General features: G+C 39.9%; 1 pseudogene; it reads right to left on the bottom strand.

Annotated features, from left to right (window-relative positions):
- Nucleotides 1-3848: 3848 nt before the first annotated feature.
- Nucleotides 3849-4532, bottom strand: LOC147621021 (triosephosphate isomerase, cytosolic pseudogene; annotated as a pseudogene).
- Between the last annotated feature and the right edge of the window lie 19523 nt (nucleotides 4533-24055).

Genomic DNA, 24055 nt, shown 5'->3' with positions numbered 1-24055 from the left:
CAACTGGCAACAAAAAATCCTTTTCACCAATCTTCAGCTCTTTTAAGGTTTCCTGTGTAAACTTATGCCCAATTTTCTTCGAATCTCTGAGATTCGGTTGCATAGAGGCTTCATCTATTTTCTCCTTGCTTCCTGGTGGCAAGGGCAAGGCAACTGGTTTCACCTTCTTTGCAACCGTTTTATACTTTGTATCAACATGAGCATCCATCTCACAATTCATGTTTTTACATTCCATCCCCTCAAATTCCTGGATTATATCATACATCCCCATAGATGACACCTCTATCATCTCATTTCCACCCTGTAAGCATGTTCTTTCCATTGCAAAAAGCACACCCATAGTATCCACAAATGACACCTCATCAAGCACCCCTGAAATAAACTCATTCTTCTCCAAAAGACCACACTGCTCAAGACTTTTTTGTTCATTTTGTACATGTCGACGCATGCCACGCTTCAAATCCTTGCTTTTTACAAAGACCAGTGACCCATAGCTAGAAAATCCCTGAAAATTTGCTGAAAAGTTATTTACATTGATTGAGTCCTGCGAGAACTCATTTTTGTTTCCATTCTCACAGCTGTAATGTAGGGTTGCCCAAGGATGAGGGGATACGATGACATCTCCTGAACAAAGAAGTTCTGATCATCTTTCACATCCCCTATAGTTACCCTTACATTTGGACAGGCTGCATAGAGCTCTCCAGATGAGTTATTAGCTGCTTTAATCATCCACCCATGATCTACATCCATTGGCCACTTACATTTGTTGTAGAGATTTTTAGCCATAAGATTTATTTTAGACCCATGGTCGATTAGAGCGACATACGGCTCTTCCAAGTCACCTATTTTGACAAGGGTTTTAGTAGTGGCCCTTGCCGAATGGCTCCTGGAGTAATGACTCTTTGTAAGAACTTCTTTTTCATCATCCTCATCCACAAAGCGCACTTGTCGTGCCCCTTCAGCAGAGTGATTACATTCCATCACATTCTCTCTCTCTTCCTTTTGCTGTACCTGTACTCCATGAGTCTTGGAAGTGCTTGCCTCCCCTTGTGATGGAATAGATTCAATTATGGACTGCCTTTTCCTTCGTATAATATCAATTATCTCATCATGGAATTCTTTCTTTGCAATTCCCAAGACTTCCCCTAGTGTAAATTCCACCCTACTGTTTAGAATTCTCTCTTCAAGCACCTTTTTGAGGTCTGGCGGCTTCAATATCAGATTGAAGCTTGTAGAGTGGACTTTTCCCTTTACCCTTCTCCTTCTCATGCTTCATTTTCGCTGGCACTTCTTCCATTGATACTTCTTGTGGAGGTCTGCTATGCGGTGGAGGCATATGTGATGGCCCAGGATTCTTCTTTTCACTACCACGGGTGACTCTTTTTGATGGCCCTCCTTCCTCATTTTCCCTCTTACGCTTTTCCTCTACCTGTGCCTCATTATTCTGGCATTTTGCAATGTAGGCATGAACAGATAAAGAATCCACAGGCTCCTCCCAGCCAGTCTCAAGACGTATACAGTCACCTGCCTCATGCAAAGCTTGCTTAGACACCTTCTTTGACGCAATTAATTCCATTGTTGATGGCCAAAAATCTTCATTCTCATAATCTTCATCATTCTCAGATTCCTGCTTTGATTGACCAGCCTTTAACCCATAGGTCGCTGCCTCAACCCCATAGAGATGGCATGGCTAGCAGCCATATCCTCAACCAGCTTTTTCATCCCTCCTTTCCCAAAGTTTGTGCTTAATGGAAGACCAGTCTCTGTAAGGTGGATTTTCCCATCTTTGAAAAACACAAGTTGATTTCTGAGGGCTTCTTTATAGCTAGCACAGTCTTTCTTTGCATGTTCTGGGTCATCACACCATATACATCTGAATGTAAACCCTTCTTTGCTTTGAGGCCTTTGCATAGAAGCCTGCCCTAATGGTAGCCCTTTTTCTTCAATCCTGGACATTTTCAATTTTAGGTCTCGCATGCCCTTAATAAGCTCATCCATCGGCCCTTCTACCTTTGGGATTGCAGCAGCTGGTTTTGGTAGGTTCTCAGGAGTAACAGCAGTTATAGGAGTTGCCGAGCTCATCACCATTTTATCCCTCCTTCACTGCCGCTTTTCTAGCATGGTGACCGCATCCTCGACATCATTCCAATCATTCTTTAGCCCCTGCTCTGTATCCTTATCCTCAAGGACAATTTCCAGTTTTTCTTGGAGATCTTTCCCAGCTGCTTGTAAGAAGAGCTCTGTTTTTTCCCTATCCAAGGTTGTTCGCTCTATCCTTGACAGTTGGGCATAGCGCTTCTCAAACTCTCTTAGCAACTCTGTGGCAGAAATTTCCATTTTGGGTTTTGTGACCCATTCCAAGAAAGTTCGTTTGGTCACCCGCTCAGAATCCTCCATGAAATATTCATCCTTTAAAGCAAGCTTGAACTCCTCCCAATTTCTGCCACCATGTGCTGTCTGTAATCCTCTTATGCACTCTCTTATTTCAGGAACACATACCAGCTCAAAGCTTCGAACCATATCCTCCTCAGTCACCCTGTTTAGCTCCATTTCCTTTGTGTAATTGCGCAGGTACTTTGTGATGTCCTTACCATCAAATTGATCCACCTTTTTCACAATTGATTGCAGTGCTTTAGTCGTGGAAATTTGTCCCCTCTCAGCAGCTTGCTCTACTGTTGCATATACATAGTAAACATCTGAAACATTTGCATAACCCCGGGGTCAAAATGAACCCCCTGTCCCTCAGGATTCTCAGCCATAGCTTCCCTGTGTATTTCACCACACTCTCACCCGTCGGGTTCACCAAAAGCTGTCGGGACGTGGGCGGTATCGCTGGGAAAGTGTGAGACTTCTGGCTGTGAGAGTTGCTTCAAATCCCAGCAAGAAAACACAAACACATAGCTCTTCAAGGAGCATAAGACATCTCCATTTTTGATGAAATATACATGTGCTAATTCACTTCAATACATCCCCAAATTCAGCTTGATGATTGCACATAAATTGTGTGCCAAGAGCATGACCAGTTCCAAGCATAGTTCTCCTGACTCTTTTTCCAAATGCCTCAAACCAATCACATGTAGGCATAACACATTCTACAAATGATTTCCATATACATGTGACCATTCACATCACATATTTCATATATTGCCAACTCCATCATTTCAAGATATCTCTTGATTTCATGAAAACCTGCTTTTCAGATTCCAACAACTCACAAAGCAAATGACATATGGCATATGTACAACATATTCATGTGATTTTAGAAAACTCCATGTCTAGCAATCCGAAATCCAACCGAGTAGAAAGTAAAATCCAAATTCCAGGAATCTTTGTATTTTGATGCTTTCTTATTTCAAGACTCTCCAAAGCAACAAAAAAAAACTACCCAAAACCTTCCCCAAAGCTTTAAAGGGGTAGTGTATTTATCCCAGGACTACACGATTTTTTGGAAATTGTAAGTAACAAAAAAAACAACTAGAATTCTTATCTTTGAGTAAAAAAAGAAGCGAATGCTCGAATTTTTGCTTTTTCCTTACTTCGCTTCACTGCAGTATGCACCCAAACCAGTATTCATCATGTATAGTAGGATTTTTGAAGATCATCTCCCTCAATAGCGCTTCATTTCTCCTTTAATTCTAACCCCAAGATGCCTTTTACAGTAGTCGTCCTCAAAATTTTTGAATCACTGGTCAATTTCTGCTCTGGTTCTCATTTTCCTGTACACCCCCTTCGATATGCGCTGTTTTCTGGTTTTTCTCTCTTTCCCTGCAAGAGATTCGGGCGCCCTTCACTTTTGCAGCTAAAATTTTGAATTTCCCCCGATTCGAATACACTGCGCCTCCTTTTTTTTAGCTTATTAATCGGATATTCCCTTTAAAAAAAACCTTCGTGTTTGTTGCCACGCAAGCCACCTTCAGGCTCACTTGAGCTGCAAGCCACTTCCGCAGATCAGCATGCACCTCTTGAGCTTGGACAGGGGTTGCAACCTTGCCGGTGCTTTTAGCCCAAACAGGTTCATACACAAGAACAACATTACTCCAGTCATCGATTTTTCCTGCAACAATAGCTTTAGTTTGCTTAGAAACGACAGTTAAAGCTTCTCCAGATTCACATTGCTCAAGTGTTTCACCAATACAGGCAATGACTTTCAGTCCTTGGCTGAGTGCATAAGCCACCTTATCAGCAACAAACTCATTAGACTCTTTCAGCAACAACCGCCTCTCTGAGTGTCCAAGTATGACCCAAGGAATGTCTAATTTCACCAACATTTCAGCACTGATTTCCCCTGTGAATGCACCACCCTTTTTTAACCCAAGCATTTTGGGCATCCACATCAAAATCAGGACGCAATGTACTCTTTACTAGTGGCAAGAAAACAAATGGAGGACTGATCACCACATCAACTTTATCTTTGGGAGGCACATCCGTCCCATTGAGAACAATAACGATCTTCAGTTCCATTACATTTCCAGTTGCCTCCCACGAAGAACTTGCGAGCCATGGAAACTCCGCTCTGTTCTTCTTCTTCTTCGTTCTTCTTAACACACAGAAAGAGCAGGCACCACCCCTATCGCTCACGCACCCGATCACCAGTCCAACTTCATGGCCTTGAATTCCATATGACCACTTATGTCCAGACATCTGGGTCTCACCACAGTATGCTCATCATGTGCATACAAAAGCCGCTTCAAACTAGCCATCTATCATCTGTAGCTATTCCGGATGAAAAGTATCCACCTTGGGTGCTAAAAAGATCTTAAACTGTAGCTCCTATGCAAAAATTTCCTTCTAGGAAGTTGTTTATAGCATGTCTGACCACAACTCTTCAGTTCATCACATACCCATCAGGCACTCCCAGCTCCTGCTATTTGCCCTCCAAAATGGCTCCTTATTAGCCAGTGCACTTCACAAAAACTCACACATTTCTCCACTGTTTGCCTGGCCTTCAAGCATGCATCTGCATAGCAAAAGACTGCCCTTTTCCTCCACTAAAAACATCACACTATCCAAGTGTTAAAAACACCTACTACACCCGTTATGTACACAGGCTTTGAGACCTGACTCAGTCTCAGCTCGTCTTATTGAACCTCATTTACAATATGAACATATGTACTTAGGCATCATATAATGACTCAAGTCATGGCACTTAATCCCATGCATCTGGATTTGCATTTAATGGCCTCATATGCATGGTTTCACACCATAGACGTGCCATGGCACGACGTGTGTGAGTGCGAGTGGCTCTAGTAGAGGAAGGTGGTGTAGGCTCATCACACCCATATCGTGAAGGGCCTACACCACTCGGCTCTGCACCTATCAAAGGCATGATCTGCCTTGACTGAGCAAGTGGGGTAGATTGCCCCCACGGCTCGACTGGCCAAGTGGGGTAGTCTGCCCCCATGGTGTCGTACGGGCCCCGACTGTAAGCCCGCCTGCATATAAGATTAAAATATATAGTCAAATAGAATGCATAAAAGATTAACTTTGTATATGTGAAAAGGTTTGATGGAACCATACATGTGTCTGTGTAAACTCCAAGCAAGCTTGCTACCCATATCGCTCATTTATAATGGACAACAGAGTGGCCACATCAGGATGTTGTGACGGGTCGATCGACATTGCTGCTACATACATGCATAGGCAAGAAAATATGATTGTTCTAACCCAATCCATACTTAAAGCTTAGACAAAGAATACAACATGTGATATTAAAACATTGTTAAGACCTCCTACAATACTGCTTAGACAAGTAGGGTGGACAGTGCCCCTTTCGGATGATAGCTTTTGAGGACTTTCCACACGCTCCCCACTATTAAAGGCAAAGGAAACTCCTCTTTTGTATGAGAAGGATAGTGAGAAGATCGAGGGCTCCCCTGCCACTATAACCACTCCTAGCCTGACATAAGCAGCATTCTAGATGATATATAACAATGCCCCATATCTCTATGCGTAAGTCCATTTCCTAAACCAAGAGAATGAATAAGGCCACTTATCTTTCATATGTCAAGCCAACTAAGAGAAAACAATAACATAAGCTTAGACAAAAAATACAACTAGTGATATTAGGGCATTGTTACGACCTCCTACAATACTACTTAGACAAGCAGGGTCGACAGTGCCCCTTTTGGATGATAGCTTCTGAAGACTTTCCACACGTTCCCCACTATTAAAGCCAAAGGCCACTCCTCTTTTGCAAGAGAAGGATAGTGAGAAGATTGAGGGCTCCCCCTCCACTATAACCACCTACTTACGGATAACCACTCCTAACCTGACATAAGCAGCATTCTAGATGGCATATAACAATGCCCCATATCTCTATGCATAGGCTTTATACATAAGCCGTATGTAAAGGCCTATGCTTAAGGCCTATGAATAAGCGGTATGCATAAGGCCTATGTATAAGCCGTATGCCGTAAGCCGTAAGTAAAGGCCTATGCATAAAGCCTATGGATAAGCCGTATGCCGTAAGCTGTAAGTAAAGGCCTATGCATAAGGCTTACGAATAAGCCGTATGCATAAGGCCTATGCATAAGCCGTATGCCGTATGCCGTATGCATACGGCCTATGCATAAGCCATATGTATATGGCCTATGCATACGGCGAATGCACAAGCTGTATGCCATATGCATATGGCCTAGGTTGTATGCTGTATGCATAGGCTGTATGCTGATGCATAAGCCATATGCATACGGCTTATGCATAAGGCCTATGCATATGGCCTGTGCATAAACCATATGCATACGGCCTATGCGTAAGCCGTATGTCATATGCATAAGGCCTATGCATAAGCCCTATGCATACGACCTATGCATAAGGCGTATGCATAGGGTGTATGCATAAGCCGTATTATATAGCTTATGCATAGGCGTATGCATAAGCCATACAGCCTATGCATAAGCCGTATGCATAAGGCGTATGCATAAGCCGTATGCATAAGGTGTATGCATAACCATATGCATACGGCCTATGCATATGGCTTATGCATATGGCCTATGCATAAGCCGTATGCCGTATGCATAAGGACTATGCATATGGCATATGCATAAGCCGTATGCATACGGCCTATGCATAAGGCGTATGCATACGGCCCATGCATAAGGCGTATGCATAGGCTGTATGCTGTATGCATACGGCCTATGTATAGGCCGTATGCATAAGCCATATGCATACGGCCTATGCATATGCCATATGCTGTATGCATAGGCCGTATGCATAAGACATATGCATAAGTCGTATGTCGTATGCATATGACCTATGTATAGCTTATGCATAGGCCGTATGCATAGGTCGTATGCATATGGCATACGGTCTATGTATATGGCCTATGCATAAGGCCTATGCATACGGCCTATGCATAAGCCCTATGCATAGGCTGTATGCATAAGCCATTTGACATATGGCCTATGCATACCTAAACCCTAAACCTAATCCCCAGAACCCAAGGATGCAAAAAACACAAATAGAAGAAGCACAAACAAAGAGGGCTTACCTCTACTAGCCGAATCGGTATGAAAGGGATGCGTGGCCTGTGCCCTTGGAGGTCGTTTGCATGAATAGACCTACAAAAGATTATCATATAAAATCAAAACATTAGTTCATTATGCATAATATGGCTTATGCATAATAAGGCTATGCATAAGCCCTAGTGCATAAGTAGGCTAGCATAAGAGGCCTATTTCATAAGAGGGCTATACATAGCCTATGCATAAGCCCTACGCATAAAGAGGGCCATGCATAAGCCCTATGCATAAAGAGGGCTATGCATAATCCCTATGCATAAGCCCTTATGCATAAAGAGGGGTATGCATAAGCCCTATGCATAAAGAGGGCTATGCATAGCCTAGCCCTTATGCATATCCCTATGCATAAAGAGGTCTATGCATACGAGGACTATGCATAGCCCTAGCCTATTGACCTAACCCTAATCCCCGATAACCAAGGGTGCAAAAACACAAAGACAAGAATCACAAAGCACAAAGAAATAGGGCTTACCGTATATAAGAGGCTATGCCCAAAACCTTGCTCACTTGAATATGCTTACAAAAAAGAATTATAATAAATAAAAAAGAACTTTAGTCCTCATTAACACATTAGTAAGAAACAAAAATAAGAGAAAAAAGAGGTGAATTACCTAAACCCTACTCTTAATGCATAAGTGAATGGATTAGCTAGTTTATGTTAAGCCTAAACCTATCACAACAAGACAAAGCACCTACAGATGCGCACACAGACGCGTTTACTCAACTAAAAAAAAAGCTTACGGGTGCATCTATTGCCACGTCTATTAGCGCATCTACAAACCTGCGTCTAAAGGTGCGTTTAAAAGATAGCAAACAGACGCGCCTATAGATGTGTATATAGCCGTGCAAATAGACGCTCGGGGAGAAATTTTAAAAAACAGACAGACGCATGCATAGACACGTTTATAGACGCAATTATAGAGGCGTTTGTAGACGCGCAAATAGACGCTTCTTGAATAGACAGACGCGTATATAGACGCATTTATAGACGCGCTACAGAATATTTTTTAAATTTTGTGTGCTTGAATAGAATGCTGTTATGTTGTGTATGCTATGTAGTTACAGGAATCCCATTTCCACATTGTGTAATTCAATTCTTACAGTCAACCGCATTTTAATTAGCACTCTTGCAAGCAAGTGTATAGCCGACATTAACTACAATTCCAAATAAAACATTACAACTCCAAAACGTTTAGTTACAAGGCATTAATTGATAGCTCAAAAAGTGCTTGTATGTACATATAGCACGAAGCTAAGCCACGTCCTGTGGCTTCAAGTACCAAAAATAAGAGGAGTGTATATACAAGAGGCACGAAGCTAAGCCAGTGGCTAAGTACAAAAAAGAGTAGCTAGCACTACTTCTACGACTAATCTAAGTTCTCCACGTCCTCGCTGCCTTCTACGCTGCCTTCTCCGCCTCCTTCTTCCTCGTCTTCTTCCTCATCTTCTTGTGCAGGGTCCTGTAAACAAGGGACAACATATATCAATGTATGAAAAATCAAATTTTTATTTATAATATTGACATTATTTAATTACTTTCAAATACCTCGGGGGACTCTCCAGTAGCCCGGATATACTGCTCCTCAGTAATCAACCCGTCATTATAGAAGTGCCTCCATGTATCTCCTCTGTGATGGTGGCGGTGGGGTAGGCTGTCTCGACAGGAGTAGGATACCTGCCCACGATATCAAGCTGCAAGATGACACAATTTGCGGACGGGTTAGTACAAAGAAACAACCTCCTAATAAACTATATAAACAATATAATTTGAGATCGATACTTACAAACTGGGCCTCCCATGATTCAACACCCCCTGCTCCAAAATGCACGCTCCCATATTGCTCCATTTGGATCCTTCGTGCCTCCACGTGCTTTAGACTGGGTTCCTTCTTCGCTGACTTCATTGCTTTCTTCCACTCACGCTTGTGAGCGGTGTGGGGCGGGCCCCTTGGTGGTTGACCTCCTTGGAGCTTGGCAAGCTCCGCTAGTGCATGCCTCCTAAGCGAAGATCTTTTATTGCTAAGTATCCAAACAATCTTTGAATTGGCCCATTTATCTGTGAACTGAACATTGGGGGGGTTAGGATACCTAGAGCGAACAGCAGCGAGGGTCTCATCAGCCAACCTCTTTGGTTGTTCTTTGTAGTGAATAAAGCAATCTCTGTAATTGTTAGCAATTACACAGAGCGCATGAAGGCCATGATGTCCTTCCCCCGTGCATCTATCAAGATGCCTCTTGTCTGAGTGATGTCATAGTAGATCGTACCATCACCCAGAGGCACGTCTAAATCATCTGAATCATTATTGTCCCCACCACCACCTCTCCCAAAGCACTGTGCCATGCATCCCCCACCGCTCTCCCTGCTACTACGCCTACTACTGTGTCGTGTCGAGCTAGTACGCTGGCCACCTGTAGCTGGAGAACCAAGTCTCGACTGCACGGGAGTACGCCGACAGCTCTGCGAGGTAGAAGGGCCTCCTGACGGCATGGGGGAAGGGGCATAGGACGGCATGGGGGAAGGGGCTCGGCTATGTAGCCGGCTGGGCTGTGTTGACTCTGCTGGGGTAATCTCAAAAGGTGTGGGGTTGGGGTGGTTTGGAGTCTGTAGAGTGCCGATTCTTGGGGGGTGTTTAGAGTACCCGTCATGTAGCCCTATAACTCCCCAGGACTGGGAGGGTGCCCCAAAAGGTTATATAAGTCCCGAAAGATGGTCTCCCGAAGATTAGGTGAGCCTGAAGAGCTTCCTGGCCACATGATGAACTGGAAAAAAGAAAAAAAGAAGATTACTGATGAACTGAGAAGAGAAAAAGAAGAGAAAAAGAGAGAAAAAGAGAGAAGGAAAGAGATTAGAAAAGGCATGCATAGCGGGGATAAAAGAGAGGAGAAAGGAGAGGAAAAGAGAGGAGAAAAAGAGGGGATAAAAGAGAGAAAAAGAGAGGAGAATAGAGGAAAAGAGAGGAGAAAAAAAGAGAGAAAAAGAGAGGAGATAAGAGAGAAAAAGAGAGACGAAAAGAGAAGGAAAGAGAGGATAAAAGAGAGAAGGAAAAAGAGAGGAAAATATAGAGTGCAATCTATTTTTTCAATCATGCTTTCCCTTTCCATCATTCATGCAATCCCTTTCTTCAATCATGCAATCCCTTTCCATCATTCATGCGATCCCTTTCTTCATTCACGCAATCACTTATTTCCTTGAACGGAGAGGAAAAGAGAGGAGAAAAAGAGAGAAAAAGTGGGGATAAAAGAGAGGAGAGAGGAGAGGAAAAGAGAGGAGAAAGGGGAGGAAAAGAGAGGAGAAAAAGTGGGGATAAAAGAGAGGAGAAAGGAGAGGAAAAGAGAGGAGAAAAAAAGACAGAAAAAGAGAGGAGAAAAACAGCATCTATCTTCGCGCGGCTACTTGTTTCCAACACAGAGAAGATGTGTATAGACGCACTTTTTGACGCGCTCTCAGATGCGTCTATAGACGCGCTCTGACAGAGATGGACTATTTTAAAAACTCGAAAAGGACATGCGCCCGACACAAAAGCACAACAGTTGTACCAAAAACATTCGTTTCAAAGAGAGAATTTAGGATGAATCCAAAGAGAGCAACTTTCAAAGAAGATCAACCCTAAAGATACTTACCTTTGGATAGAGGTATGGAAGCTTCTTGTCCTTCTTCAAAGCTGCTTCTCTTTCTTCTCTTCCTTGTTCACCCTTTGCTTCTCTTTCTTCTCTTCCTTGTTTACCCTGTGTGCTTGGAGATGATTGTGTAAGCCTGGAGATAAGTGTGGGTGCTTGAAGATAAGTGTGGATGCTAGGCTGTGGATCTGTTTTAATAGCAAAGCAAGCCCATTAAAAGTATGTGAAGAAAAGTAAGCGCGCTAAAAGTAGGTTTGAAAATCGCGTTTATAGGCGCGTCTAATATCACGTCTAATATCGCGTCTAAAATCGCGTCTGTTCTGTGTAGTGCACGTGTATATACGCGTCTAAATGCGCGTTTAATTACGCGTTTACAACACGGTTTAGACGCGCCTATAGACGCGCACCACACAGAATAGACGTGGTATTAGACGCACCACAGAGTTTTTAGATTAAATATTTGATACAAGAGCAATTTTTTTGGGTTGTTTATTTGTAGGATGTCTTCATCTTCAACAAGTAGCTCCAGTGAGGATGAATCCCTCCGTATCCACCATCGCGAAATGTGGTTGGAGCAAAAAATCAAATGTATGTGTGATCGATGTCGAGGAAACATGTATCGTGCATGCAAGATTACACTCAATCACATCTCAAAGTATGGAGAATGGGATGCGACCGTAAACATGGTAAGTGTTAAAGAGTTAAGGTTGATTGAGATACCTATGGGTGTTCATATGTTTGAGTTATGATCCCGTTTTAATTTGATACAGGATGCAGTGCGACACCCGCATATGTTGCCCTATGCTCGTTGTAAGATTCCTCCCCAGCCTCTCAAGATGTCTAGCATCTTCCCCCTGTAATCAATTCCCTCTTCAGAAATATAAAAGATCTTGTCTCTGCTTGTTTTGACATAGAGAGAGAAAATATTTTAGAGAGAGAATATTCAAATTTTGAATATTTTTAGACAGAAAAATTTCTCATATTATTAAAATGAATTTCCCTGAAACAGAAATTCAAAAAGAACTTTCCAATGTACAATTGAAATTTATTGGAAATGGGTATAAAGAACCTTAGCCTAAGGGTCTAGATTTTCTGAAATTTTTGGATTATGGTCCAATTAAGGTTCCTATGGGCCAATAGGATCAATCCATGTGTGGGGAGGAGATAAATCCAATTTGTAAAAGAAGATACCCAAAAATGAGTAAATACTCACATAAGATGAACAGTTGACTAAGGACAAGGCTAATAGTTAAAAAGGGGAGATATTTAGAAGTAATGATGCATTTTTGACACCTCTGCATGGGGATTTCCCCCTCATGAATGAGGCGCCTACTTCTCATGTGCAATTGAGTTTTAAATCTTCAAAAATTGTGATATTTTTATCTCTCCTCTCTCTTGAACCAAACCCAATTAAAAAAGAACTAGACTGAATCAAAAAGGAACCAAACTAGGTCCAAATCTAGTCCAAATTCAACCAAACTGAAATCTAGAAGGAACCCCAGAATAAATTTGGATCTTAAGAAAAAGAGCTCTCTACTTTGCGAGCTGAGGACATCTCGCATTTTTTTAAAAGTGGGGTAGAATGTAAGATTCCTCCCCCAGCCTTCGAGGTATACAGGAGTAAGAACCTCCCTTTCTGATCTTATAATTATTCCCTCTCTAAAATAAAAGAAAGATTTTGTTTAAAAAAGGAAGATCCCTTTCCCCAGAATACTTTTTCAGGAGCCCCACCTGTTTTAAGGATTCAGAACGATGAGTTCAGAAGTGAGAATCGGTGTTTTGGATGCCAAGGTTTTGGTCATCAGTTAAAAGACTGTCCGACTCCTGCCATGTCAAGGGCACAGGGAAGTCAAGAACCCCAAATTCAAAGACCAATTCCTTCATAGCAGTCTAATCATGGTCCGTCTCACCCAAGCCAGGGTAACCCCAGAAGGACTCCAGCTCATCCATCTGCCTCTGTCCAGAATAACCTCAGAACTCCTTTCCAGAACTGGGACAACCAAAGAGAAAGAATTCCGCCTTAGACTGCAGCCAGAGCAGTCGCAATTTCAGATGTAGTAGAAGAGGAAAAAAAGACAGATCTATGCTATAATTGAAAACCAAGGGCCTAACCGACAATTCTCAGTCATCCATACTTCAGCAGAGTATCAGGGTAAACCAAGTAATCGAAGATGCACTTTGGTCATGCTGTGGTAGGGAACCCAAGAAGTGGCTAAGCTATCTGCACCTAGTCAAGTTCGCCTACAATGCTTCTTATCACAGAAGTATTGGGAATGAGCCCTTTTAAAGCTCTGTATGGACAAGATTGCTTAACTCCATTAACTAGGTCCGACCCATTGATTAGGGTCGAGATGTCCAGACAAATGCTTGACGACATGGAGCAGCAGATGCAGGCAATTCATAAAGATATTGTAAGATTCCTCCCCCAAACCCCCTTTTTGATGTCTAGTATCTTCCCCCGTAATCAATCCCTCTTCAGAAATATAAAGACTTTGTTTCTAACTGTTTTAACCTAGAGAGAGAAAATATTCTAGAGAGAGAATATTCAGATTATGAATATTTTTGGATAGAAAAATAACTCATCTTATTAAAATAAGTTCCCCTGAAACAGAAATTCAAAAAGAAATTTCCGATGTGCAATTGGAATTAATTGGAAATAGGTATAAAGAACCTTAGTCTAAGGGCCTAGATTTTCAGAAATCTTTAGACTATGGTCCAATTAAGGTTTCTATGGGCCAATAGCATCAATCCATGTGTAGGGAGGAGATAAATCCAAATTGTAAAAGAAGATACCCAAAAATGAGTAAATGCTCACATAAGATGAAGAGTTGAAAATGTACAAGGTTTATTAGTAAATAAACTCATATGTAAGGAAGAGGAGTTCTTTAAAGGAGGTGCATATTTCACATAAGATGAAGAGTTGAAAATGTACAAGGTTTATTAGTAAATAAACACATATGTAAGGAAGGGGAGTTCTTTAAAGGAGGTGCATATTTCACATAAGATGAAGAGTTGAAAATGTACAAGGCTTATTAGTAAAAAAACTATGACACATATGTAAGGAAGAGGAGTTCTTTAAAGGAGGTGCATATTTCACATAAGATGAAGAGTTGAAAATGTACAAGGTTTATTAGTAAAAAACTATGAGCAATACAATTTTGACACATATGTAAGGAAGGGGAATTCTTTAAAGGAGGTGCATATTTCACATGCTTGAATGAGTTTTAAACTCATAAAAATTGAGATATTTCATCTCTCCTCTCTCCTCATTCAAGTCTAGTTCCAGAAAGTTAGCTTAACTGACCTAAAAATGGTCAAAAAGTGACCAAACTGACTTAGAAAATTCTAGAATCAGTTTGTTTGGTTAGGAGCTCAAATTTTCCTATAAATAGAAGCCTCCCCTTGTTGAAAAAAACATAGTCTCTTATGCTTTGTTACTCTACTCCACCTAAGCCAAAATACATAGTCTCTTATGCTTTGTTACTCTACTCCACCTAAGCCAAAATATATAGTCTCTTATGCTTTGTTACTCTACTCCACCTAAGCCAAAATACATAGTCTCTTATGCTTTGTTACTCTACTCCACCTAAGCCAAAATACATAGTCTCTTATGCTTTGTTACTCTACTCCACCTAAGCTAAAATATATAGTGTCTTATGCCTTGTTACTCTACTCTACCTAAGCCAAGAACTGTGAATTCTTTAATAATTCACTAGTTTTTGATACCTCTCTCTTTCTTCAATCTCCATTGGTGGCTCCATCAACATACTAAACCAATTGATTGGTTGGGGGCCTCTACCGTGAATAAAGAATCAAGCAAATCATAAGGTAAGTATATTGAATTTCGATCTTTTCTATGATTTCTCAATGATTCTCTCTTCTCAACCCCTCTCAAGCTTGAGAAGTTTAATTGGTATGGTTTTTTTTAAATGCTAATGAAGTTAATTGGTAGTGAAGAGTTACATAATTTAATAAATGCTATAGAAGTTAATTTCCACTTATATTTAAATTCTAATGGCTTTTATAATTTCTCTCTCTCACTCAAGAAATGGTCATACTCATGACCCATTCTCAATCCAAATGAAGCTTTTCATAAAGCTTTTCCTTAATCCAAGATTAAGCTATTCTTGAGGCCAAATTAATGGCTTTTTGCTATGCTTTTAGTTTATGCACATTGATGATTCAATCCATTGTGGATTGATGACCCAATTAGAGACCATTCTAATTGTTTTCTTAATGATCCAATTAGAGACCATTATGGATTGATGATCCAATTAGAGACCATTCTAATTGTTTTCTTAATGATCCAATTAGAGACCATTATGGATTGATGATCCAATTAGAGACCATTCTAATTGTTTTCTTAATGATCCAATTAGAGACCATTATGGATTGATGATCCAATTAGAGACCATTCTAATTGTTTTCTTAATGATCCAATTAGAGACCATTATGGAATGATGATCCAATTAGAGACCATTCTAATTGTTTTCTTAATGATCCAATTAGAGACCATTATGGATTGATGATCCAATTAGAGACCATTCTAATTGTTTTCTTAATGATCCAATTAGAGACCATTATGGATTGATGATCCAATCAGAGACCATTCTAATTATTTCTTTAATAAAGAGCTTTATCCCTTAGAAAAAAATTGAGATTTATCAGTCATAGTAGCGGAGCTATAGCAAAATTTTTATAGAAATTACGCATAAAATAAATTCATTCAAAGCATAAAAAGAGGACTTTCTACCATATTCTAGGAACTATCATCCTAGATTAATTAAAAGAATTTTATCATGCATGGAGATGTGGATGTTTGCATGTAGATGTAGATGTATAGATGTAGATGTGGATGTGGAGGTAGATGGATGCATGTAGATGTAGATGTATAGATGTAGATGGGAATGGAGATGTGGATGTATGCATGTAGATGTAGATGTATAGATGTGGATGTGAATGTATACATGTAGATGTAGATGTATAGATACGGATGTGGATGTGGAGGTGGATGTATACATGTAGATGTAGATGTATAGATGTAGATGTGGATGTGGAGGTAGATGGATGCATGTAGATGTAGATGTATAGATGTAGATGGGAATGGAGATATGGATGTATGCATGTAGATGTAGATGTATAGATGTAGATGTGAATGGAGATGTGGATGTATACATGTAGATGTAGATGTATGGAGGTGAATGTGAACGTGGATGTGGATGTATGCATAGAGATGTAGATGTATGCATGTAGATGTGAATGTACGCATATAGATGTGGATGTATGGATGTGAATATACGATATGCGATGTGAGGGAATCTGAAGTGATGAGATAGAAATGATGTGATGGGATGAGTATACATATAAATGGAATATGGAATAAGTAATGTAGATTGATAAAGGATAATGTGGAAAAATGAAAGTTAAAATAGAAATTGTGTTGTAAACTGTTGTAAAATACTGTTTGTAAATACTGTTTGTAAATGCTGTTTGTAAATGATTGTTTTATGTCAAGAATGCTGGGGGGAGCATTTTGACCGTCTTGTGATTAAAGTCGTGATGGTAAAGTTGCAACTGCTGACGGGGAGTCAATGAAGGACGTCTCGCGTAGCAAGGTCGGCCGAGGTCTTGACCAGCCTCGGTGCGATTAAAATGGTGAGCTTCCGGTACGGTGGATGAGGGGCCAAGGAAGCGGCCTATGCGTGAAGCGCTAGGTTACCTGCGAAGGATCCTAGAGGGTGCTGACCATACGGTGCTCGGGCTCTGGGTTGCCTAGGATACCCACGCGTGCGTCGAGGAAGATATTGGAACAGAGTTGGAGTTGTTTTCTGAAATCGAGCATGGATCTGGTTGATTGACCTTGCTGGTCTTCAATGGATGAGTCCATGGCTCCTTATATGGATCTGTTGGTTGATCTTGCTGATCTTCAACGAGAGTCCATCTTGTTAAGTGATTATATTGCCAAGTATTATGGGCTAGGAACTATCGAAACGGCTCCTGAGCGTTCTAGTTGCCAATGATGCCATAGATACTCTGATGAAGGAATGATGGGAAATTAAGAATCAATTGGATAAATTGGAAGATGGTGATCAATGATACTATGGTTTTATTAAAGGATTGTTTTAAACTGGTTGAATCTGGTTGAAAAAAGGCAATTTCATATTGGGTGTGTGAGTGGTGTGACTAGTTTTATTTTGCATGAATATCCGGCTAGGGGGCCTTGGAACTCTTTTCCTTGGTACCCGGGACAAAACCTAACCAAATTTTTTTAATTGGATCCCATCACTACAGTGGTTGGGCGGTTGGCTAACCCATGGGATTGGATGGGGTTAGGCTGGACTGATGGATCCGTAAACCGAGACTCAAACTTTTGTTTTTACGATAGAAAAAAAATAAAATAAAATAAAAATCCCGGACAGTAACTGTTCTATGGATAGGAATCAACGGCTGTGCCTCTTGAATGGGGAAAAAAGCGTTGATCCCAATGATCCAAGTGCAAGTTTCTTCCTTGAACTGACTAAGTATCTTATAGATGTAATCGGATCATCTCGATCAGAAATGATCTTGACTACGTTAGAGTAAAAAGTTATCCTGGTGGAATCGCCCGTGCTTTTCGGTAAAGGAAGTTTTTCCGGGTTCGGTTTTGGAACAACCGACGGATTAGTCTCTTATCCGGATATCCGTGGGCGAGGCCCCGAGTGTGGGACCCCTGTCCCGCGCGAGAAGCGCTACTTCTGCTGCCAGTACCCCGAATCCGTTGCTCGGTGGGAACAGGGATCTTACAGTTGGTATCAGAGCATTTGGTTAATAAAGATCAACTGAGAAGACAAATGTGTCAAAAATTTATCAAGAAACACAAAAAGGTTATAATTGTGTGATATAATTCATACAATTTGATATTCAAACTGAAATTCATAATTTGGTAATTGGTTCTCCAGATAGAAGTACCGCGATTATATAGAATCCCTGACTTGCTTGAGGCCTAGACATGATAGTATTTACCTTATAATTCCAAGGGCCATGACTACCCGTATATACCGAGAGTATACTGCAGCTCTTTACTGACAGTATATACGAGTAAATCTAAGACTTGAAATTATAAGCGTTAATGCTATCTAGATGATGATTTCGAATGTGATTGATATGATTTTTAATTCTGTTTGAGAATTGATGAATTGATTTGGATTCTGATTGAAAATGCTGATTGAAAAATGTTGATTTTAAAAAATTAGTTGAAATATAATGAAACCACAATGAGGGGGAATGGGACGAGTCCCTGTGATGATATTCATAACTAGAATGATGATAAGGAATTCAGCAAATCACTATGAGATTAGGGGGTTGTGCTGTCAGATTGCTACTGTTAATACTTGACCGATAGATCAAGTTAAGGGATGTCAAATTGAGAACTTACTTGACTAAAATTTCCATGGAGGAATGTTCCGAAGGAAAATTTTCGGTCTAATGGACCATTATCATGTTAAAGATATGAATGATATGACCTGAATGAATTGTTATTTAATGATGAGTTCTATATAAGGGATATTTATCCCAGTGTTCTATTGGGTTGACCAAAATATAAGGAACCCCAGAATAAAATTGGATCTTAAGAAAAAGAGCTGTCCTCTACCTTGCGAGATGAGGACATCTCGCACTTTTTAAGTGGGGTAGAATGTAAGATTCCTCCCCAGCCCTTCGAGGTATACAGGAGTAAGAATCTCCCTTTCTGATCTTATAATTATTCCCTCTCTAAAATAAAAGAAAGTTTCTGTTTAAAAAAAGGAAGACCCTTTCCCTAGAATACTTCTCAGGAGTCCCACCTGTTTTAAGGATTTAGAACAATGAGTTCAAAAGTGAGAATCGATGTTTTGGATACCAAGGTTTTGGTCTTCATTCGAGTACGGCCCAAAAGAAGTTCTTTATCTCTTGGGGAGTATATGAAGTTATCCCCCAGATATTGTGAGCCTTATATCTGAATTCAATGAAAGTAGGTGACTTAGCCTACAAGCTTCTTTTATCTCTTCATCTCAAAATTCTTAATGCCTTCTATAGAAAAATGTGTCAAACCCAAATCATGGAAAGACGGTAAAACTTCAGTGGCAAGTTACCGTTGGCTTCTAAGTTACGCTAGCTCCTTCCTTTATATAAGTCGTAACTTTTACTTGTCGCTCACAGTAATCTTACTTCCATCGATCTCCTTTCTTTCTTAATCTCCTTCATGGCTTGGCAACAAGAACTAGTTTTATCCATAATGATTCCTCACCTTCAAGACGCAAGTGAATCTGTGAAGAAGGATTTTATAGAGCAGTATGAGCGCTCACTTTTCCCTCACTTGGGAACTTCTGTAGCGCAAACCAAATGGCGGACCTATCAAAACATAACTAGGGTAACACCCTGGGGTCAGCAGCACTTTCGTAACAATGTCCGCTTGGCCATGGTTATTGAAGCTTTGGGTTTGGGTCCCCGATATTACTGTGTCATGAGATCAAGGCATCTTGGGTTTTCTGAACGGGTCTTCTTACTGGCATGTTTTCTTCCTCATGAGAAGATATGCCTTTACCCCGTTTTTGGCTTGCCTCTCAGAGGTCCTTTTGTTAGATCACCTCATACCACTGAGATAGGTGCGGCAATAACCAGCAGAATCATTCCCATAGATGAGTTACCCTATACTTGTGCAGCTTGTGAGGACTGCTTTTGTGACCATATGATGGATGGGCTTATGGAAGTGTAAAGAGTTCTTCTATCTTTACTGTATAAGTCCCGTGAATGAGTAAAGTTTAAATCTTGTTCTTATTTTGAATCTTGCTCTCTTTAAGACTTTTCTTGGTGGTTAATCTTGATTAAAAATTTTCTCTAAGTCTCATATTCGTGCATCTTGCGAAATTATCCCAAGTTGCGAGATGAGGACATCTCGCGTTTTTTAAGTGGGGTAGAATGTAAGATTCCTCCCCCAAACCCCCTTTTTGATGTCTAGTATCTTCCCCCGTAATCAATCCCTCTTCAGAAATATAAAGACTTTGTTTCTAACTGTTTTAACCTAGAGAGAGAAAATATTCTAGAGAGAGAATATTCAGATTATGAATATTTTTGGATAGAAAAATAACTCATCTTATTAAAATAAGTTCCCCTGAAACAGAAATTCAAAAAGAAATTTCCGATGTGCAATTGGAATTAATTGGAAATAGGTATAAAGAACCTTAGTCTAAGGGCCTAGATTTTCAGAAATCTTTAGACTATGGTCCAATTAAGGTTTCTATGGGCCAATAGCATCAATCCATGTGTAGGGAGGAGATAAATCCAAATTGTAAAAGAAGATACCCAAAAATGAGTAAATGCTCACATAAGATGAAGAGTTGAAAATGTACAAGGTTTATTAGTAAATAAACTCATATGTAAGGAAGAGGAGTTCTTTAAAGGAGGTGCATATTTCACATAAGATGAAGAGTTGAAAATGTACAAGGTTTATTAGTAAATAAACACATATGTAAGGAAGGGGAGTTCTTTAAAGGAGGTGCATATTTCACATAAGATGAAGAGTTGAAAATGTACAAGGCTTATTAGTAAAAAAACTATGACACATATGTAAGGAAGAGGAGTTCTTTAAAGGAGGTGCATATTTCACATAAGATGAAGAGTTGAAAATGTACAAGGTTTATTAGTAAAAAACTATGAGCAATACAATTTTGACACATATGTAAGGAAGGGGAATTCTTTAAAGGAGGTGCATATTTCACATGCTTGAATGAGTTTTAAACTCATAAAAATTGAGATATTTCATCTCTCCTCTCTCCTCATTCAAGTCTAGTTCCAGAAAGTTAGCTTAACTGACCTAAAAATGGTCAAAAAGTGACCAAACTGACTTAGAAAATTCTAGAATCAGTTTGTTTGGTTAGGAGCTCAAATTTTCCTATAAATAGAAGCCTCCCCTTGTTGAAAAAAACATAGTCTCTTATGCTTTGTTACTCTACTCCACCTAAGCCAAAATACATAGTCTCTTATGCTTTGTTACTCTACTCCACCTAAGCCAAAATATATAGTCTCTTATGCTTTGTTACTCTACTCCACCTAAGCCAAAATACATAGTCTCTTATGCTTTGTTACTCTACTCCACCTAAGCCAAAATACATAGTCTCTTATGCTTTGTTACTCTACTCCACCTAAGCTAAAATATATAGTGTCTTATGCCTTGTTACTCTACTCTACCTAAGCCAAGAACTGTGAATTCTTTAATAATTCACTAGTTTTTGATACCTCTCTCTTTCTTCAATCTCCATTGGTGGCTCCATCAACATACTAAACCAATTGATTGGTTGGGGGCCTCTACCGTGAATAAAGAATCAAGCAAATCATAAGGTAAGTATATTGAATTTCGATCTTTTCTATGATTTCTCAATGATTCTCTCTTCTCAACCCCTCTCAAGCTTGAGAAGTTTAATTGGTATGGTTTTTTTTAAATGCTAATGAAGTTAATTGGTAGTGAAGAGTTACATAATTTAATAAATGCTATAGAAGTTAATTTCCACTTATATTTAAATTCTAATGGCTTTTATAATTTCTCTCTCTCACTCAAGAAATGGTCATACTCATGACCCATTCTCAATCCAAATGAAGCTTTTCATAAAGCTTTTCCTTAATCCAAGATTAAGCTATTCTTGAGGCCAAATTAATGGCTTTTTGCTATGCTTTTAGTTTATGCACATTGATGATTCAATCCATTGTGGATTGATGACCCAATTAGAGACCATTCTAATTGTTTTCTTAATGATCCAATTAGAGACCATTATGGATTGATGATCCAATTAGAGACCATTCTAATTGTTTTCTTAATGATCCAATTAGAGACCATTATGGATTGATGATCCAATTAGAGACCATTCTAATTGTTTTCTTAATGATCCAATTAGAGACCATTATGGATTGATGATCCAATTAGAGACCATTCTAATTGTTTTCTTAATGATCCAATTAGAGACCATTATGGATTGATGATCCAATTAGAGACCATTCTAATTGTTTTCTTAATGATCCAATTAGAGACCATTATGGATTGATGATCCAATCAGAGACCATTCTAATTATTTCTTTAATAAAGAGCTTTATCCCTTAGAAAAAAATTGAGATTTATCAGTCATAGTAGCGGAGCTATAGCAAAATTTTTATAGAAATTACGCATAAAATAAATTCATTCAAAGCATAAAAAGAGGACTTTCTACCATATTCTAGGAACTATCATCCTAGATTAATTAAAAGAATTTTATCATGCATGGAGATGTGGATGTTTGCATGTAGATGTAGATGTATAGATGTAGATGTGGATGTGGAGGTAGATGGATGCATGTAGATGTAGATGTATAGATGTAGATGGGAATGGAGATGTGGATGTATGCATGTAGATGTAGATGTATAGATGTGGATGTGAATGTATACATGTAGATGTAGATGTATAGATACGGATGTGGATGTGGAGGTGGATGTATACATGTAGATGTAGATGTGGATGTGGAGGTAGATGGATGCATGTAGATGTAGATGTATAGATGTAGATGGGAATGGAGATATGGATGTATGCATGTAGATGTAGATGTATAGATGTAGATGTGAATGGAGATGTGGATGTATACATGTAGATGTAGATGTATGGAGGTGAATGTGAACGTGGATGTGGATGTATGCATAGAGATGTAGATGTATGCATGTAGATGTGAATGTACGCATATAGATGTGGATGTATGGATGTGAATATACGATATGCGATGTGAGGGAATCTGAAGTGATGAGATAGAAATGATGTGATGGGATGAGTATACATATAAATGGAATATGGAATAAGTAATGTAGATTGATAAAGGATAATGTGGAAAAATGAAAGTTAAAATAGAAATTGTGTTGTAAACTGTTGTAAAATACTGTTTGTAAATACTGTTTGTAAATGCTGTTTGTAAATGATTGTTTTATGTCAAGAATGCTGGGGGGAGCATTTTGACCGTCTTGTGATTAAAGTCGTGATGGTAAAGTTGCAACTGCTGACGGGGAGTCAATGAAGGACGTCTCGCGTAGCAAGGTCGGCCGAGGTCTTGACCAGCCTCGGTGCGATTAAAATGGTGAGCTTCCGGTACGGTGGATGAGGGGCCAAGGAAGCGGCCTATGCGTGAAGCGCTAGGTTACCTGCGAAGGATCCTAGAGGGTGCTGACCATACGGTGCTCGGGCTCTGGGTTGCCTAGGATACCCACGCGTGCGTCGAGGAAGATATTGGAACAGAGTTGGAGTTGTTTTCTGAAATCGAGCATGGATCTGGTTGATTGACCTTGCTGGTCTTCAATGGATGAGTCCATGGCTCCTTATATGGATCTGTTGGTTGATCTTGCTGATCTTCAACGAGAGTCCATCTTGTTAAGTGATTATATTGCCAAGTATTATGGGCTAGGAACTATCGAAACGGCTCCTGAGCGTTCTAGTTGCCAATGATGCCATAGATACTCTGATGAAGGAATGATGGGAAATTAAGAATCAATTGGATAAATTGGAAGATGGTGATCAATGATACTATGGTTTTATTAAAGGATTGTTTTAAACTGGTTGAATCTGGTTGAAAAAAGGCAATTTCATATTGGGTGTGTGAGTGGTGTGACTAGTTTTATTTTGCATGAATATCCGGCTAGGGGGCCTTGGAACTCTTTTCCTTGGTACCCGGGACAAAACCTAACCAAATTTTTTTAATTGGATCCCATCACTACAGTGGTTGGGCGGTTGGCTAACCCATGGGATTGGATGGGGTTAGGCTGGACTGATGGATCCGTAAACCGAGACTCAAACTTTTGTTTTTACGATAGAAAAAAAATAAAATAAAATAAAAATCCCGGACAGTAACTGTTCTATGGATAGGAATCAACGGCTGTGCCTCTTGAATGGGGAAAAA

This window comes from Cibotium barometz, chromosome 31 (genome assembly GCF_041138505.1).
Source record: "Cibotium barometz isolate CiBa-2024 chromosome 31, ASM4113850v1, whole genome shotgun sequence".
NCBI lineage: Eukaryota > Viridiplantae > Streptophyta > Polypodiopsida > Cyatheales > Cibotiaceae > Cibotium > Cibotium barometz.
Note: the sequence above shows the minus strand (reverse complement) of the source record. Positions and strands in the feature narration are given on the sequence as shown.